Genomic DNA, 12,777 nt, shown 5'->3' on the forward strand with positions numbered 1-12,777 from the left:
ACATCGCCGCGGACCCCTGGCGCCTTTTACGTAAGCCGAGCCCCACCCTGGGGGCACGACGCGGTCGGGGCGCACTGAGGACAGTCCGCCCCGGTCGACAGTCGCACCGGGAGCAGGGGGCCGTCCCTGGCGGGCAGAGAGGGCGCGGCGAGCCCTTTGTCCATGGTGTGGCGAGGTCCAGGAAGCTCCTTCGCCCCGAGCCTTTCCAAGCCGACCTAGAGACGGTCGCGGCGCACCACCTCGTATGCGGGACTCCCCAGCTTGCCGTGTGTCGCTCACTCCCTCCAGCTGTCTGTTAACGAGGGTCTTTTGGCACAGAGAAGTACTCGTATCGGTACTCGGTATCGGCTAGTACCCAAATGTAAGTACTTGTACTTGTACTCGGTCTGAAAAAAAGTGGTATCGGTGCATCCCTATTTTATTTAATTTGCCAAGAGATGCGTCTTCTCAGTGTATGTGCCCTCTCAGAGTAGTGCGATGATGTTGGATGTTACAGGGACTGTGATGAATCAAATGCAGATCCCTCTGTTCTGATTGCATAAAAAAGTCAACTTTTTTTTTACTCAGATTTTATGCATATAGTGGTGTGTTCTTTATACTGTGACAGTTTTCCTAAAATTAGATTTAAAAATCGCAATATATCGCCTTGCTCACAGCATCGCAATAAATTTAACTGTTACCCCTGTATCGAGATATTTATCTTATATCGCCAGATTCTTGCCAATACGCAGCCCTACCGAGTTTCTTAGAGGCGGCAGTCTGAAGATTACGAAGGCTACTGGTGCCTTCAAACGGGGTCGTGTTTACCGTGTTCCAGAGAAGAGTCCATATGAACGCCTACCTGATGTCGTATTCACGACCTCGTAAGTGGAAAGTTTCTGAAAGCTCAGAGTTCGCGACTTGTGGCGTGTTTGTTGAAGTTGTCGGAAATGGCGGAGGCCTTGCAAGTTAATTTTTCGGCGTGTAATAAGTTAATATATAGTCATTTTAGTTGTATATTGTTTTTCTTCGTAATTTTATAATATGTTCGAGGAAAATATTCCTGTTGATATTCCCAACTGCCTCATCTGTTTCCTCCGCCATTATTACTTTGCATTTCCTGCATTATGTTACCTGCTCGCTAGCTTGCTAAATTGTTAGCCTCTGTGGCTTCTAGACGCCGACAGTAACGTTAATATTGCTGTTGCTACGTAAGTGATATAAATCCAGAATCAGAATAACACAAACTTTAATAAATGCCAAACAAAATATGCCTGATGAACTCAACTTAATTTATTGTCAGACAAAAGAAAAGCCCAGTACAATACAATGAGCTCTACCCAACTTATTAGTACCAGGTTATTATTATTATTATTAGAGACAACTACAAAGCACTAAATGGCTTAGGCTGTGACTGGCCCCAGGGCCAGCTGTGAAAGAGTGCCTCACTACTGCAGATGATTACAGCTCGCTATATGAATTGTGTCCTAATCCGGGTGGACAGCTGAAATTAAAGCCAGGTACGGCCCTCTGCCTTCCCAGCATTCCCTGTGCTAAACCTCCTCCCCTGCTGAGAAGAATCAGTTGTTTGTGAGGAAATGCATCTCCAGAAGAGTCTCAAGATTTCTTTTAGCAAATCAGGGACCCCCTGATGAAACTAAAAGATTAAGATATCATACTCTTGATTCATTTGGATGCGATTTCTGCATTGTGCCCAGCATGAGCTTGCAATTTGTGTATGACAAACTTGGTCCTAAATAAATATCTGGCATCGTATTCTGCATGTTTCCTGGCTCTGCATACATTGTATGTGCCATGTAGACTCTGCTACATAAATTATATATTTCATAATCCTTTAAAATCAAAGACATAACAGAAGTGGCTTTGCTCTAAACTACACAGTTTATGCTATAATGCAGTGGTTCCCAACCAAAGATCACGGGGGGGGCGGGGGGCAGGATTTGTCTGCTCTGAGGTTGTCAAAATGAGATTTGCTCATGTATAACCAAAATCATATTAACACACTTACTGGACAATTTACACAAAAGTCTGTATATAAAACTATTTAAAATATATATATATACTGGAAAAACAAAGTTCGGAAACTTGTGTTTGGTGGATTATTTCTCTGTTGTTTCAATGCTAATGGTCATTGTATTTTACATCGTTGGAAAGCCTGTTTATTTACCTTCGCAATGATGTCCAACTTGTAAGGATCATGCATTTGTGGGATGAACAGCACAGCTGATTATGTGGGTAGCGACCAAGAAAAATTTGCCAAAATGCTGTACGTGTTAGAGTGATCAACACAACCTCGCTGGCTGACCTGCAATGAATCCTGGTTGAGGAATGGAACGCCATCCCACAGCAACGTGTGACCAGGTTGGTGACCAGCATGAGGAGGAGGTGCCAGGCTGTTGTGGCTGCGTATGGATCTTCCACCGCTACTGAGGCTCCTGACGGTGTATTAAATGAATAAAGTGTAAAATTGCCAATATGTCTTGTTTGTTCCTTGTTACTGATAGAGAGTTCAATCATCCAATCCACCAAACAACTCAAAACAAGAGTCAATTCCAACAGGAGAATACACTGTTTACCATTGACGGAGCATTTTGGCAAATTTTTCTTGGCCGCTACCCACATAATCAGCTGTGCTGCTCATCCCACAAATGCATGATCCTTACAAGTTGGACATCATTGTGAAGGTAAATAAACAGGCTTTCCAACGATGTAAAATACAATGCCAATTAGCATTGTAACAACGGAGAAATAATCGACCAAACACAAGTTTCCGAACTTTGTTTTTCCAGTTTATATATATATATTTTGCTACTTGGTAGCAAAATTTAACAAAATATTCTGCTTCAATCCATATTCGTTGGCGTTTAGCCTTTCAAAAACAACATTTTCGCTGTGGTCAAAAATAGATTTGCTCTACCGATTGACGCACACAAAGGGATGTCTATAAATCACATTTATTCAACGATAATAAAAAATCTATTTCAGCCCCACCACTATTATAGTAAATATATTAAGTCGTTACAAAAAATTATCATATTATGTATCTGCATTAACTTAGAGAATCTGTCAAGACGTCATCATTTTATGTTGACGAATTTGCTACTTTGTTGCAAAATTTGAATCAGCTTTTCTTAGATACAAGTAGGTGGGCTTCAAGGTAAATAGGTTGGGAACCACTGATATAATGGGCAATAGGACATAAAAGTAATACACACTTAACTGACCACATTTATCACATGCCCTGCATGGAGGCAACTTTTTCAGTTAATAAATATTCTTGGTGTCCTTCCGACTAAAAAAAAAAAAAAAAACATCTTACTAGATTTTTTTTTTTTAATCGGTGCCTGTGTTTTGTCAATAGGTCAAACCAATCCTTTTTAAAAAACTGCTGAAATGACCATGAAATGTCACAAGTTTGACATAAGCTGTGTATATTCTAACATGAAAATATGAAGCTGAGTATGTATTGACTTGGACAGTTCCACCCCCTCTGAGGTTTGAATGAAACCACAGCTAACCCAGAGCTTTTGTTGCCTTGGGTGGGGAGGTAGAGAACATTTTAAAGTAGTTATTAAAGGAAAACCTAGAAGAGCAGCCAACACATCTGAACAGTAATCTGTAATTTAAGTACACTGATGTGTTAAGGACGGGTGTGGCCTTATTAAGGAATTATGTGGTCGAATTTCAGATAATTAAAGGCTGTTTACTATCTCTGTAAGTAGGCCTGTTGAAAGCCAACGTTGGTAAGTTTCATTTATAAAATTTACTTTATATGATAAATGTTGTACCTAAACTCTATTAACTATTGTATATTCTAGTGTTTGATTACTGTCTCATAAAATAATGTTAGTTTGAGACTAGCTAGCTTAGAGTATCCCATACTGGGGTATGAGTAAACAACATGTTAAGGTCCCATATCATGCTCATTTTCAGGTTCATACTTGTATTTTGTGTTTCTACTAGAACATGTTTACATGCTGTTATGTTAAAAAAAAAAATATTTTCCTCACACTGTCTGCCTGAATATACCTGTATTTACCCTCTGAACAGAATTGCAACGGAATTGCGTTGCTAGGCAACAGTTTGGGTCCATGTTTACTTCCTGTCAGCTTATGTTATTTACATACACTGTAACAGGAAATAAACTGGGACACATTTAGAAAGTTTACTTTTAAAACTGTGTAATGGTCTAAATATTGTATATTTGTGACATCACAAATGGACAGAAATCCTAATGGCTTGTTTCAAACGCACAATTTCTGAATACGGGCTGTGCGTGTTGCTCCGTATATTGAGCATTTTGATAGTTTAACAGTATTTATATAGCACTTAAACCTGCTTTATAATATAAAAGACATGAAAATCTCACTTTTTACAATATGGGACCTTTAAGCTGTTTCATCTATCCTTTTTTCAGTCAAGATGTTGATTCTGGTAACATTACGACTTTTTTCTCGTAAAGTTAGACTTTATTCTTGTTATATTATGACTTTTTTCTCTTAAAGTTATGACTTTATTCTCGTAATATAACGACTTTTTATCTCGTAAAGTTCTGACTTTATTCCCGGTATATTACTTTTTTCTCCTAAAGTTATGACTTTATTCTCGTAATATAACAACTTTTTTCTTGTTAAGTTATGACTTTACTCTTGTAATATAACGACTTTTTTCTCTTAAAGTTATGACTTTATTCTCGTAATATAACGACTTTTTTCCTCGTAGTTATGACTTTATTCTCGTTATATTACGACTTTTTTCTTGTAAAGTTATGACTTTATTCTGGTAATATTACGACTTTATTCTCGTAATATTCTGACTTTATTCTGTAAATCTCAGATGTTTTTTCCCTCAATGTGGCCCTAACACTCTGTAGTACATTGTCTCTTTGGCCCTCACTGCATTAGATTTATATACTATATACTTAGACTATAAACTGTGTTACCTTCATCACAATGCTCAAATGTTTTGCGGCTCCAGACAGATTTTTTATTTTGTGTTTATTTGTTTTGCCTAAAATGTCTCTTTAGACAGTAAAACTTGCTGACTCCTGCTTTAGGCTAATTGTTATTAGTCCACTCTTAGCTATAGTTTTTTTTTTCCATGCTGCCTTTCGCCTCGAGGCACCTAAAATCTCGTGTTAACGCGCATGAGTGGTACCGTTCCCTCGGCGCGTGCCAGCGGTGTGGCAGTGAGCGGGTTAAAGCAGACAGAGAGACAGAGACTGTCCTATCAGTGGTCTACGGTGCAGTCCCAGCCCACCGCCTCCGTCCTCCTCCTGCCTCCTCCGTCCCCCCGGAGAGAGACCACGGAGCTGGGCTTGTGTGAGGAGTGAGTGTGAGCGGCTGTTTGACACACTCCCACGAGAGAAACGGCCAACTCTCACCGAGACTAGCTGCTCTCTTCTCGGGCTGTAGAGTTAGTTGAACAGCGCTGAGGATATTTAGACTAAAGAGCCGAACGGATTCTTTCTTTTTTCCTCTCGGAGCGCCGCGTGCTGCAGATCCCTACCGGCGATAAAAAGCGCAGAGCACCGGAGACACAACACACGGTAGGATCCTACTACTAACAACAACTCGCTGCTCTTCTACATGTTCTTAAGGACCCCTTTTAAGACGAGGAAGTCGGTTAGCTGGAGCCGCAGTGTGCGTTTAATGTGTTCAGAAATAGTGGGAAACTCCAGAGTTGGGAGTTGTGTGTAGTTTCTGGGTCCCTGGGTCTCCGTCGCTGAGCGTCAGTGTGTCTGTCCAACTGGTTTGTTTGGCTGGAGCCGAGGAGACGGATGTCAAAATGACTTAATCTCTGTTCCCCTTAAGCGTTTACTAATGTCCCCACACTGAAAACAACTATTTTTTCAAACTTAAAGTTTACATTTGATGAGTAAAAAACTGATTTGTATCATCTATGAAGTCAATCAGCCACCAGTAGAATGTAAGACAACTCGCCAACACATAACTTTGTTTTCTTAAAAGATAGCAAAACTGTCATAAGAGTGTCTCTGGTTATCCCTGATATATAACTTACTTCAGTTTCACACAGTTTTTGTATAGATTTACTATTATTAAGATTGAGGTCATTACAAAGCCATTACATAGTATAGCCAGACTAAATTGAAGCAAGTTTTTACAACCATGGATTCATTAACTGTTGTCTTGTGTTTTCATTGTGTAGCCTATAGAATAACACTCATATTGTAAATATGGAGTGAATAAGGTATTTGCTTCACCCCTTGCTGTCTGCATTAACTGTTATAGTAGCAACCTTTAAAGCCCATGGTATACCTTTTTGATATGTTTAAGTAGCAGCGTCTACTTTCAACTTTTATAGCCTACCATTAGGGATGCACCCATACCGATACCGGATCGGATATCGGGCCGATACTGACTCAAATAGCTGGATCGATATCGGTGATAATGGATCCTATTTATTCAATTATATTCCATGTTTATATACTATATACATTACATACTGGAATTTTAATTCCTGTTTAAATTTTGACCATTTTTTTGCTGCGTTAAAAAGCTTTACACTTGAATTTTAATTTCTGTTAATTATGAAGATTTTTTTTCCACCAAGTTAGTGGTGTACCGTTTATTATTTTAATAATAAACAAAAAATTTGTTCATTTTAAAGATTTTTTACCAAGTTAGAGGTGTAGGATTTATTATTTTAATAATAAAAACAATTCTGTTCATTTTAAAGATTTTTTTTTACCAAGTTGCTGGTGTACGATTTATTACTTTAATAATAAAGAAATATTCTGTTCATTTTAAAGATTTTTTACCAAGTCGCTGTTGTATGATTTACTATTTTTTATAATAAATAAAAATTTAATTTGTATAAATAAAATAAGGAAAAAATATGTATTTGTTACATTTTGTTTTACAAAGTTAAGAAAACAATGTTTGAGTCAAGCCTGATGTTTCCTTACACATAAATGAACATTGACTTCCACACAGTGAGGCATACAGCTTATTAATTTGACACTGGTATCGGATTTGAACTCGGTATCGCCTGGGTATCTGTATCGGTATTGGGACTTAAAAAGTCGGATCGGTGCATCCCTACCTACCATTCACCATGACCAGAGAAAAGTATCACTCCGACAATACCGTACAAAACCGTGGACCTCTATGAGACACACAGGAAACACGTTAGTCCCTGGACGTCAGTCCCTGGACAATAGACAGTAGGTCATTGAGAGGGACAAGAACTGCAACCACTATTTGCTATTTTAACTCGGGTAAATAGAAGGAATTCATTTCCTTAATTCTCACTCTCCTAATTTAGTTGTCATCCAAATGATTGTGTCGGACACCTGGGTTGATGGAATGATAGAATCGGCAGGTCGACTCGCCGCGTTCGCCTAGGACTCGCTGCTGTAGCCTACGGCGCCATCCAATTGGAATGTTTAACAGCCCAGCTGTGAAAAAGCACCCAGAGGGGGGGTCAAATATGTCCAAAATCTCTCCTTGAAACATGGCAAAGATGCGTCCTAAAGCCACGTCTGGCAGGGACAACTCTACTTTACCTGTTGTTGTTATTATTATTATTATTATTAGAAGTAATGTGGTTATTAACCGTCTCTTGACTGATTCCTGGTAATTGCCGCCTATTAGCTTTAATTAAAGGGATGCAGGCTGCCTCGCCTTGCGCTGCCGCGGCTGCCTGTCGCCCTAAGGTCTCCCCGTCTCTCACACCCCATAATCATAAACTTCACATGAAAGGAGCTCTTCGTCATCACCTGCATTATTCCTAACCACTTGCCCTTGGAATCATTTGCATGTGTTGGTTTTTTGGTCGTCTTTTCGTGGTTGTTTAGTCACTAAATAATTCTTCTTAGCGAGGACTTGTGGGGGTTTTAAGGGAGGAGGATGAGCGTAGCTTTCCGTAATAACACAAGTAATGCAGGTTTTATGGTGAGAATGAGGGGAAATGACACTTTCATCTGTCTAGACAGAGTTGGACCTGTTGGATTAAGTGAGAGTGATCGTTTAGGATTCACTTGATTTCACGCTTCCTTTTAATCAAAGTTCAAAGCCAGTCAGAACAACTGTACTTTTAGTCAACCAAAGACAGTTTATACCCGTTATATTGTGAGGTTGAATTTTGACTAGGGCTGTCAATCGATTAAAATATTTATTTGCGATTAATTGCATTATTGTCTATAGTTAATCACGATTAATTGCACATTTTTTATTTGTTCAAAATGTACCATAAAGGGAGATTTGTCAAGTATTTAATACTCTTATCAACATGGGAGTGGACAAATATGCTGCTTTATGCAAATACATGTATATATGTATTATTTGAAATCAATTAACAACACAAAACAATGACAGATATTGTCCAGAAACCCTCACAGGTACTGCATTTAGAATAAAAAATATGCTCAAATCATAACATGGCAAACTGCAGCCCAACAGGCAACAACAGCTGTCAGTGTGTCAGTGTGCTGACTTGACTATGACTTGCCCCAAACTGCATGTGATTATCATATAGTGGGCATGTCTGTAAAGGGGAGACTCGTGGGTACCCATAGAACCCATTTTCATTCACATATCTGGAGGTCAGAGGTCAAGGCACCCCTTTGAAAATGGACATGACAGTTTTTTCCTCTTCAAAATTTAGCATAAGTTTGGAATGTTATTTAGCCTCCTTTTGTCATTTTTGTTAAAGAAAAAAAGTCTGAATTCTCTGATTCCAGCTTCTTAAATGTGAATACTTTCTGGTTTCTTTACTCCTCTATGGCAGTAAACTGAATATACAGTAAGACATTTGAGGACGTCATCTTGGGCTTTGGGGTAACACTGGAAGACATTTTTCACCATTTTCTGACATTTTATAGACCGAACATCTAATCGACAATTACTAGTTGCATGTTATTCCCCTCTCTTTCTCCTCATGTTTCTACAATAAAGTCTAAAAATGGCCAATAAAATGAATGGTAGCCACAATTAGAGAAATTGCCAATGAAATGTGTCAAGTTGCTTTTAATAATGCATGCAGATTTTCTAGTTTCATATAATGCCAATATCTTCACTCTAGCTTTAAAGGTCCCATATTGTAAAAAGTGAGATTTTCATGTCTTTTATATTCTAAAGCAGGTTTAAGTGCTATATAAATACTGTTAAACTATCAAAACGCTCAATATACGGAGAAATACACACAGCCCGTATGCAGAAACTGTGCGTTTGAAACGAGCCGTCAGGATTTCTGTCCATTTGTGATGTCACAAATCTACAATATTTAGACCATTACACGGTTTTAAACGTAAACATTCTAAATGTGTCCCAGTTTATTTCCTGGTGCAGTGTATTTGAATAACATCAGCTGACAGGAAATAAACATGGACCCAAGCTGTTTCCTAGCAACGCAATTTTGTTGTCATTCCGTTGAAATGCACTAAAACGGGGCGTTTCAGACAGAGGGTGAATACAGGTATATTCAGGAAGACAGTACGAGGAAAATAATGTGTTTTTTTAACATTACAGCATGTAAACATGTTCTAGTAGAAACACAAAATACAAGTATGAACCTGAAAATGAGCATGATATGTCCCTTTTAATTACTACCAGAGTGCTTTAATTCACTTATTCCAGCGTCTCTTCGATCAACAACACCATCTAAATGTCCCTCATAAGTAGATAGAAGCGCCTTAGTTCCAGTGGTTCAAGGTGCAGCTCGGTCCAGCTGTCAGCTTTTATTTTGAAGAGAGACACAAGACCCTGCTTGTGTCCGCGCAGTCTGCCCTAGATTTCTCACCTGCCTGTCAACGCTCTGCGTCGGTACACACACACTCTCATGAGCTGAGGCGAAATTCCTTCTGACACAAACAGAAGAAAGCACTTTGGTTGCACATTTCTACTGTAACGTTAAAACTATATTCTCTATAGTTTTTCATACTCGGATCCCCCGTTAAGCCTCTGTGCTTCCATCCAGCCTCTTTAAGTCTTGACAGGCTCTTGACAGCTGTGGGAGCCAGACTAATGACTTCATCTGGGTTTCCCTCAGTACTCTGCTATTCTGAGCTCTCCGAGCTCCGGAGTTATTCTTCCTCTCCTCCTCCACCCAGCCAGCCCTGACCCGACGGGGCCGCTGTCACGCTCGTGTTTCACCGCTCACTCATGTTGAGGTGTCACAGAGCGCATTGGTCACATACGCGCTAGGATGCAAGCACGTCCATTTTGCGGGAAAATGTTTGTCTGGGGTCATCGTTTGGGTGAAATGAAAACCTGTGTGTGTGTGTGGGTGTGTTATGCGTTATGCTTTCTTGTAAAGTAAATAGTTAAAAAATATATATATATTTTGTAAAGATTTTTTTTTTTTTTTTAAAGGTCCCATATTGTAAAAAGTGACATTTTCATGGCTTTTATATTATAAAGCAGGTATAAAGTATAAAGTATCAAAACGCTTAATCCACAGAGAAAGACACACAGCCCATGTTCAGGAACTGAGCGTTTGAAACAAGCCGTTAGGATTTCTGTCCATTTGTGATGTCACAAATCTACAATATTTAGACCATTACACGGTTTTAAACGTAAACATTCTAAATGGGTCCCAGTTTATTTCCTGTTGCAGTGTATGTTAATGACATCAGCTGACATGGACCCAAGCTGTTGCCTAGCAACTCAATTCTGTTGCAATTCCATTGAAATGTACTAAAACGGAGCGTTTCAGGCAGAGGGTGAATACAGGTATATTCAGACAGACAGTATGAGGAAAATAAAGGGTTTTCTTAAAAATTAAAGAATGTAAACATGTTATAGTAGAAACATAAAATAAAAGTATGAAGGTGAAAATGAGCACGATATGAGACCTTTAAAGCTTCAACCATTGCCATGGTAGTCGACCTCCAAATCAGTATTCAAATGCTTTGTTTTTAAAAAAAAACTTATATATAAGTATGTAATAATAATCCCAAAATAGCCCATGAAATAAGGAATAATCCCACAACATTATTCATATTCAACATTAATTATTATAAGTTATTCTCAGACAGATATCGCTGTTTGTTCTGTGTAGAGGTGTGTGTGTGTGTGTGTGTACAGTAGTGCTGCAGCGGCGCTGGAACAGAGGAGATAGAGACGGATGGACAGACAGAAGAATATGTCAGCCTGCCGCGATGTGCAGCAAAGTTTTGAACACCTTCAAATATTTCTCGCCAAAGCTTTGAAGTAAAAAAAAACAAACTGGGACAGCCGTACAGTAATCAGTTTAGGTCTGCATCATCTGAAACACTTTCACACAGCCTTACAGTTTAGAGTTTATCTCTTGATGGCGTCGCAGATAGCAGAGCCTCGACTCTGTCTCCATGCATCAAGAATGAGTTATTCACAACACATGCCGCCACAAATTCAAATATGTGACATTTAAAGAGGACCTATTGTGCTTATTTTCAGGTGCCTACTTGTATTTTGGGATTCTACTAGAAGATGTTTACATGCTTTAATGTTAAAAAAACGCTTTAATTTTTCTCACACAGGCTGTGCTGCAGCACCTCTTCTCATCCTCTGTCTGAGCTCCTGCCCCGCCCCCTCCCGAAAACCCCAGTCTGCTCTGATTGATCAGCTTGGACCACTCTGTTGTGATTGGTCAACAAAACCAAGCTCTTCGGACTCCGCTCCAGCTCAGCTTTAACTAGCTTTGTTTGAGGGTGTTGCCAAACTAGCCGGATATAATGCAACTGTGTTACTTGGTGACATCACAACGTTACGGAAGAAAATGCGGGACTTCAAGCGAGGTGTTTCTGACAGTTCAGGAGCAGTGTTTCTGTGAGGGAGGGTAACTCCTTTTGTAACTTTGCAGACCTTTTACGTGCACAAAAAACTATATAACACACTAAAGGAATGAGAGAAAGCACAATAGGTCCTCTTTAGAAGTTCTACACAGTGGAAATAGAAATGTATTTTTACGTATTCATAATGTCAGACACTAGTTGTCGAAGCTGTGATCAACAGATCATGTATGAAATTTAGACTTGGAGATTGTAATCATTATCAATACGCTGTAATTATTGTGCGTAATTATGGCGTCTGTGTAGTGATTGAGGTAATAGTAATATACATTCTGCTCTCTGAGGCACGTTGCACTTCTGGTTAGTATATCATAACCTTACAAGAAAAATAAGTTGTAATGTTATGAGAATAAAGTCATAGCTTTATGAGAAAAAAAGTCATAATATTATGAGAATAAACTAACTTTTTTCTCGTAAAGTTATGACTTTATTCTCGTTTTATTACGACTTTTTTCTCGTAATATTTTGACTTTATTCTCGTATTATTACGACTTTTTTTCTCGTAATATTATGACTTTATTCTCGTAATATTACGACTTTATTTCTCGTAAATTTATGACTTTATGCTCGTTATATTATGACTTTTTTCTCGTAATATTATGACTTTATTCTCGTTTTATTACGACTTTTTTTTCGTAATATGACTTTATTCTCGTTATATTATGACTTTATTCTCGTAATATTCCGACTTTTTTTCTCGTAATATTATGACTTTATTCTCGTAATATTACGACTTTATTTCTCGTAAATTTATGACTTTATGCTCGTTATATTATGACTTTTTTCTCGTAATATTATGACTTTATTCTCGTTTTATTACGACTTTTTTCTCGTAATATTATGACTTTATTCTCGTTATATTATGACTTTATTCTCGTAATATTACGACTTTTTTCTCGTAATTTTATGACTTTATTCTCGTATTATTACGACTTTTTTTCTCGTAATATTACGACTTTATTTCTCGTAAATTTATGACTTTA

At 38.5% G+C, this 12,777-nt stretch overlaps 1 protein-coding gene across 7 annotated transcripts in view; it reads left to right on the forward strand.

Moving 5' to 3' along the window:
- disp1 (dispatched homolog 1 (Drosophila)) overlaps nucleotides 1-12,777 on the forward strand; it is a 130,608-nt gene that overhangs the window by 72,737 nt on the left and 45,094 nt on the right. Inside the window, exon 1 of one of the 7 annotated variants that reach the window (XM_074615820.1) lies at nucleotides 5,162-5,548. The exons of the other annotated variants lie outside the window; for them this stretch is intronic. The gene's annotated coding sequence lies outside the window, so the exon portion shown is untranslated. Of the gene's footprint in view, nucleotides 1-5,161; nucleotides 5,549-12,777 lie in introns of those variants that run through there. 7 annotated transcript variants of the gene reach the window in all.

This window comes from Sebastes fasciatus, chromosome 18 (assembly GCF_043250625.1).
Source record: "Sebastes fasciatus isolate fSebFas1 chromosome 18, fSebFas1.pri, whole genome shotgun sequence".
Taxonomy (NCBI): domain Eukaryota; kingdom Metazoa; phylum Chordata; class Actinopteri; order Perciformes; family Sebastidae; genus Sebastes; species Sebastes fasciatus.